The sequence below is a fragment of the Apteryx rowi genome, unplaced genomic scaffold, assembly GCF_003343035.1.
Source record: "Apteryx rowi isolate R43461 unplaced genomic scaffold, aptRow1 scaffold_211, whole genome shotgun sequence".
Lineage (NCBI taxonomy): Eukaryota > Metazoa > Chordata > Aves > Apterygiformes > Apterygidae > Apteryx > Apteryx rowi.
Window position 1 is genome coordinate 58,264 of NW_020448431.1, and position 8,192 is coordinate 66,455.

The window sequence follows — 8,192 nt, forward strand, 5'->3', positions numbered from 1 at the left end:
GCCCCGGCAGCCCCCCGGCCCGCGGCCCCGGCCCGAGGAGCCCCCGGCTGCACAGGGAAATGCATCACTGGAGCTTGACTGCATGTTCTTGCCAAAGAGCGCCAAAAGCAGACAAAATAATTAGAATTTTTACTGTAAAGATTTTTGCACACTTGTGAAACAAGGAAATATATTTAAGCAAGGGCTCATAAAATATGGCATTAAAGGTTCACATTGAGATAAGTATGCAATATTTCTTCACTAATGCTGTATCAATTAAGATCAGAAGGTAGCATTTTTTTTCCACCCATTTTTTTTCTGGGTCATAAAAAGAAATGGTTATTACCAGTAGGGGCTATTTCTTCAGGGAAATCTGAAATTTTTATTGTGTTCTCTTCCATATATATTGGAACATTAATGGTTCCCCATTAAACAAATTATCCTGCTCCAAATCAGTTTTTTGCAAATTCTTCTTCCTTCTTCTTCCATACCCTGAAAAATCCAAACAGTTCATCAGCAAGAATAAAGAGAACAGGGCTGGCATATTTGTACTGTTAAGCTCACTGGATCAAATTCCTACAGCCATATAAAACTGGTGTCATGCTCTTGCAGTTGATCAAGTAATTCTAAAATTGCAGAGTCACATGAAACACAATTTGAGCCATTGTTAAATAGTAGATTCAAAGATTTAGTTCTAGAATTCCTGTTTTCTCCATTCTTCATACCAAAATGATTGGCTGGAGTCAGACATGCTCGGTGGGCTAAAGTACAGTAAAGAAATGGATTACTGGCTAATTTGAGATTTCAAATATTTCTCTGTTTTGGAGAGATTTAAAATGTTTAGCTATTAGTATTACTATTATTACTGCTGCATTTGCTTAAACAGCTGTGGCAGTTATGGGCCAGTTTTATGTAAATGAATGTTTCAGATTGGGTGGGTAATTTATATTCAGAGCAAAGCACAAAACTCATGTAGAGTTACAAATAGCCATCAAAACACCATAAAGTTGGAATGTGTATTGTTGACATAGGCACTACTTACACGTTTCAGGAAGAACGCTTCTTAAGAGTAACTTATTTACTCTTAAGAGAACTTTCTTAAGAGTAAGTGTCTTTTTATGATTTTTTTTTTTCTGGCCTTCCTTGAACATCCCATGAAACCACTGATCATTTAAAAACAAATGCTTCTGCAGGTTAATTGTTGGTTCAATTAAAGGCCATCCAACAAAATTTGGAGAACATTTCTGTTAGTTTTAGTCTTTCACCAGTGAATTCTGAAGAGGTGGGAGGGGGAACAGCTCTTAGTCATCAATAATATGAAGTAACAATTTTGTGTTACACATCATAGATAATAATTTCATGTACATTCTTCAGTCTATCCTCATACAGCATCTCTAATAGGAAGAACTAAGGTTTTGTCTGCAGTTTTTAGGATTTACCTGCCCCTAACTAAAATAATCCGGGAAAATAGAGAAGTAAGGGTCCAAGCAGAAGTTGGTCTAGATCCAGCATAGTGTAATAGTTCATTTCTTATTTAAACAATGATATTAAATATCTTCAATAAAGGTTGCAGATGGCTCACAGGTTTGTGGGGTAATAAATAATACAGATAGGCTACTAATATAGTGATACAAATCTTATTGTAAAATCTGCCAATCCAACGAAATGAGTTTTTTAAATAGTAATTAATGAATAAATGTGTTTAAGGAAAAAAAGTAGGTCCTCTCTAGGGAGTGGAAGATTTTATCCTGTAGAGACTTGGAATGCTCATAGAAAATAGCATCATGCAGCTTCCCACAGACTGAAGACTCAACAAGAAAGAGTGAAATTGCTATATGCTCAAGCTACCATCCTGTTTAAACAAAAGATTTAATGGAGATACATCTTCCGTGTAAGGACTTCAAGGCTCACAAAACCTTAACAGATGTTGGAGACAGAACAGATATGTATTTTTAGTCTGTTAAATAGTACTGTTCCCTTAAGTAATTCCAGTGTGGTCTGATCAGTGACTGAATTAATCTGTATGCCTAAGGGCATCAAAACAGTACCTCAGAAAAGTTTTTCAAAATGTTACACTGCTAAACTACTTAAAATAAATTTCTCTGCCATAACAAAATGGTTCTGCATTTGTTGAAAGTACATAAATATACTTCTGTTAGGTATTAGAAATATGCTTCTGCTAGGTATTACTGACTAACACACATTCTTAATAAAACATTGCTAGAGTATTTAAAAAATAATAATTTAAAAGGAAAATATTTAACCTTGCAGCAAAATGGCCAGCAATTAACCTCCTGTTACTTTGTGTACTACTGTGCCATGTTCTTGGAAACTTATTCTCTACTCACACATAATGAATGAATCCATTAATAACAGCTTAATTACTTACTAAACCACTGAACTTGAAATATACATTTGTAAATCAAACACTTAATACATTAGCAACTGAATAAAGCAAGCTACTTCCAAAAGAGCATAGCATTCAACAAAATAGCTAATTAAATTTAGAATGTAATGGTCATCCAAATAAATGAAATGAGGAAAAAAACATTAAAAAGGAATATAGACAGAAGTCAATAATCTCAACAACATTTAGGTAAGTTGTACCCAATAAGAGTTAAATGCCCACTTATCTTTCTAAGAAATAGGACTGCCATCATTCTGGAGAGCACTTAGACTGCTACTTTGGCAGCCTTTGGTAGACTGCTTCATTGGTAAAATGAAGTAGAGCATTTTTAAGTGGAAGCTTCTTTCTCATAAATTTTTGGAGAGGGTCAATGAACAATTAACATAAAGACTATATGGATTATATGATGATATACATCACCTACAGGAACTGCAATGCAATTGAATTCAAAACTTGTATTCAAAAAACCTCTCTCTTCAAGACTCTGAAAACTCTGTATTCAAACTTGCCATTTATTAATATGTATAACCACAGTTACCTTTTGATGAAACTTCTCCATAAAGTATTTGCAGAATCAAGATCTTTCATCCCATTCTAGGTTTGCTCATGTTAAAGGTTCCAAAGATGTAGTATAAAAGTCTAAATCAACCTCCCAGATGTGAATAATACAAATAAATGGATTAACTATTAATAAATACTTGGTTCAAGTTGGAAATGAATTGACAAGGTCTGGCAAATTTCTTAGTGTGTCACTCTCCTAGATGCTGCCAACTGACTTTTCTTTAGTCAATCTTTGTTTTATATGCAGAAGAACCTAATTCTGATTATAAATACCTCTTGGTTAAAATGGGTGTAATCATTTGACTTCAGTGAAGTTATTTCAGTGGGGATCTATACTGCCGCGTGGAAGAGGTGACCTTGTTCCTAAAAATAATCAGACAGCTTGAGTCATTGTTGATATATGCATAAAAGTGCAGTATATTAAAAGTTTCCATTAAGAACATTACTATGGTCTTTGATTTACTGTTTTATTTCAAATTAGGGTGCTCCAGTAAAATTATAATTACAGAAAGAAAAACTAAAGAGCTCTGTCCGTGAAGATAAGCAATAAAAGTCTTTAGACTCTTACCCTATGCCAATATTCTGTTTAGCACCTTCTGAAGACTGTAGGTGTAAGTAACAGACAGTATTCCAAGGTCTGAACATATGTGCAATAAAATCTTTTTGTAATGAGAATACATCATTCGGAAATTCCACAAATGTACCATGCTAGTATTTATCAAGGTCTTTAAGAAAGCACATCGTAACTGCAGGCTTACAAGAAGAAAATTAAACCAAAAAATACAGCTTGTCATGACTATTTGCAGATCAGTAAACCCTGTATTTCTGTCAATATTAAAAATAATTTTTATAAAGTGACATTTCTAACACAGACTTCCTCTTGTGCAGCTGAAATATTAATGCTTTGCATTGAAAATTATACAGGTGCTGTTAAAACCATTATAATATTTCTAATGATTTCAGTAGACATTGAATCAGGCCCATTATACATCAGAACCTCTAAAAACGATGAAGCCTATCAAAATTTAATTCAGCACTTCCTCATAATTCACTATGTAGAAATGCAATTAACTCACATAACTTAAATGTTCTAACCAGGCTGCTAAAAGTGCATATAGAGCGTTAAAAATGAAAAATAAATCTTCAGTTCAGATTTTACTCTTTTCTTTTTTCGTTTGTAGAGACTCAGATTTGTTCATTTTCAGTGAAGCATGTGGCAAAGCTTTAAGGATATATGGAATGAAAGAGCATCTGGTTCATTAAGTTATCTGGTTATTATTCAGTATAAAAGACATAACAAGTAACAAGGAAATTGATAAATGAACCACAGAGGCAGGCAGACATTGATGGTAAGGTGGTAACATGCACAGTAGCGAGGACCAGCACTCCTCAGCCAGGGGCTGGCAGGCCGTTGAAGGAACTGCTCAGGCACCACCTCGAAGAGGCTCAGCGGGAACTTTTCCACCGATAAGAAGGGGGAAACGTGATTATTATGAAGATTACGGGATATCTGAGGGGGCTTGTGGGACTGTGCAAAACTTATCATGGGATAGCAGAAGGAGTTTGAGGGACTGTGCAAATTTCTAATAAATTTGGGGTGGGATAATAGGATGGGATATAATGGGGTGTTTAGGGGATGGCCAGAAGCAGGGGAAGGAGGGGGGTGAGGGTGGATGAGGGAGGAATAAGTGTGGGAAAATGGGGAGGTGGGAGAGGAAGGTGAAAGGGGCTGGTCTCACGTAAGCAGCAGCCAGTCAGTACGCTTGTCTGACGGAGCCCTGTGCCTGATCACCGCAGTCTAGCCTATCCTCTTATTAAATCACTTCCCTAACTATATTTTTCTGTGCAATCTCACTCTCTATCGTATGTGTCAGCACTGCAAGTTGTGTGCGTGCCAGCACCTGGAGAAGGGGCTGCAGCTCACAGGGCTGATAGGTTTGGGTGCCAGCAACAGGAGGCTCTGGCATGTGTACTGCGAGATCTAAGTGCTAGTAACTGGTGAAGGGACTGGGTCCATCTATTCGTCCCCAGTGAATTTAACCCTGTATGCATGTGTGTGTATGTATAATTTGCTAGCAAGCTAATATTTGAGGGATCTGTGATTGTGGGGCTGGTTGTGAGATGAGTGTGGGAATGCACACATCTATTTCACTAGCAAACATCAAGCTGGACTTGCCAGTGAATTGGAAGAGACCTGCATACCAGATAAGGGAGCCCAGCATGGTTGTTACATGGACATTTTGAACAGTATAGTGTAAGGGTATGTGGCATGTGAGAGCATCTGATTCATTAACGTTATCTGATCAAAGATATTTTCAGTGAAAAAGGTATAATAAGTAAAGGAGAAGCCATAAACAAACCACACAGAGACAAAAACCTGACAAATAACAAAAGATAACAAAGTCAATGACAAAGACCAAAGTCTCCAGTCGCTAATTGATGAGCCATTAAGAAACTGCAGACATGGCCAACCTGGACTTTGTAACTGATAAGAAAGAGGAAACATGAGGAACATGAGGATTTTTAGATAAGTGGAGGGCCTGTGGGACTATATTAGACTTTCTAGGGAATATTTAGGGGAGGAGGATCAGGGAGGAATAAAGAGGAGAATGGAGAGGAGGGGGTGTTAGAGGGGCTGGTCTGGTATAAGCAGTTGTTGGTCTGTACTGAGCCCTGCTCCTGATCACCGCAGCCTAGCCTATCTTCTTATTCACTCCTTGCCTAACTGTCTTTACATGAAATCTCACTCTCTGTCCCATGTGTGAGTGCTGTCAGGGCTGGGTGCCAGCAGCTGGAGACACTGGAGTGGAGTGGATTGGGGTCAGTAACTGGACCCAGACCGTGGGTGACTGTGGTGCCAGCACCTCTGGCAAGGAGGGGTCCCAGCATCAGCCCCTGGTGCGGGACCAGGGGTCGGAGCCTGGTGCCAGCTTCTGGAAGTGAGGTGAAGCAGGGTCCCAGCATCAGCAGCTGGAGCAGGGACCAGGGTCGCAGTGCCCGTGGGCCAGGGCGCTGGCTGCTGGTGGGGGCAGAGTGTTTGTGTTTTCTCCTAACCTTGGTGCACCTGTGTAATTTGCTAGCAAACCTCAGGCTGCACTAGCTGGCGAGCAGGAGGCTCGTGTAAGTGGGCAAGGGGACCYAGGACCCAGGCGGGGATATCAGGCAGACAGAGGGGCCGTGCTGATATTCAAGGGGTCTGCAAATGTGCGTGTGCTTGTGCCCTAGAGAGCGAGGGTGCTTTCACGAGTGAGCTTCAGTCTTTACTCGCCAGAGAGGAGGAAGGGGATGTGGCGATCTGCACTTATGTGAGTTCTGGGAGTGTCACGCGCAGGTGCTGTTGAAGGCAGCACCTTGTCTGTGGCAGTCAATGTGGCCAGGTGTGTTAGTGTGTGTGTGTGCGTGTGTGTGTGTGTATCTGGGATACATGCTCAACTTTGCTACTGGTTGAGCTTGCAAATGGGAGAGCAGCACCTGTGTCCATCAGCCTGGGACAGAAAGACTTGCAGGTCCCCAGGCTCACTGGGCTGGGCTCCAGCGGCCAGGCAGGAGGGATCCCCGTCCCAGAGCCTGCTGGAGGTGGTGGCCTTGTAACTCCCATAACATAATAGTTGGCAGTTTGGATGGAAGCAAGGTAAAAACAACAGAACAAATGTAGGAACAAGATGCTTTCAATATTTCATTTTTATATTGTTATATTTTGCAGTAGTTGAACTTCTTGCCTTTTCTTCTTAAGAAAAAAAAAATACCTCAAATACAAGAGGACGAAATGAAAGGAAGTGAAATGAAAGAAAAATTGCATTGTAAGGCTAGGAACTCTGATTACTGTAAGAGTGTAAGAGAAGATCATACAGCTTGCTATAACAAAGGACTCTCAGCAGCCAGGAGCTAAAGGTTTGTGTAAGACTGACTATGGTTGCTTTTACCTGCTCATTGTACAAGAATTGTGTTCTGTATTCACCTTAACATGCACTCAGGAAGGCACTTAGTCATATCTTAGAGTATTTCAGTATTTGTGATAGAACTTCTTTAATTCAGATTATTATTTTTTCATTTCTATTAATAAAATTAATTAAATAACTGTCCCTGAAAACAGGTTCTAAGAACCACGGTAGCAAATGCAATACTATTTCTCCCAGAATCAGCAGACAACCAATATAAAAAGCAGTAATCTAAAGAGCATAAAGGATGGTACCAAGCTTGGAGAACATTTGAGCCCTTGAGCTGGCTGAAAGTAGAGAAAAAATTAAGGGCAAAAATCTCTATATATGAGAAAATAATACTGAAAGCTTTAGGATGATGCCTTTCCTTTGAAAACACTATTTTTTCAAGCCTAACTCATATCTAACCCTGACCCTAACCTAATTTTTCTCCACAGCCATAGGAAGCCATAGGAAGCACACCCCCTGCAACCCAGGCATTGCTCAGCTGCAGAATCTCTCGAAGCCTCGTGCTCATTGCAGCCCACGCTTCCCTTGGCAGCTCCTTGCCATCCTTACTCCCGCTGGAGCGCTAGACTTCTTTTCTCTCTCAACCCCAACCTAAGCCCTATCCCTAAGTGCAGGCTGAGCCTGAGGCACTGCTTCTGTTGTAGCAGGGATAACTCTGACAGGAATTTTCCAGGATTTGTGCTGTATGCCTTCTAGAAAATTACCAATTTTTTTTAAAACCAGTCACTGGAGATGCAATGCATCTTTTTTTCCTCGAGATATTTCACATCATTAAATGTTTATGTTACTGTATTTCCATTTTTGAAATCCATGAACCTGAAGAGGCAGATGGCTAAATGGTTTGCAGATGGTTGAAAATGATAAATAGCTATGACAAGGTTAGTAATAGTACGTTTGTTCACTGTATTAGTGCAATCTGTTTCTGCCTAGGATGCAACCTGAACTACTGAGTAAACTTAAATTAACAAAACATTTTCTTCTACTTTTTCCTGTCACATTTCATAGTTTTGTTTTCAACATAATTCATGTTTACCTGCACTGAGTGCTATTCTTTATATCCACTGTGTAGTTTCATATCTATTAGCTATGTCTTTGGTGACATCTGCCATTTTATCTGTGGATATTATAGGAAATTTTGGATTTTTCAGACAGATTTCTAGTTTTTTCAATGCCCTTGACTTTATAATGTATAACTAATAAAGAAAGAAAATCCATATGGCCTCACAGATGCATACTGCAACTATCCTGCAAAACTAGTAGAAAGAAGTGATTAATTTGGTTTTATTTTATTCCCTTGA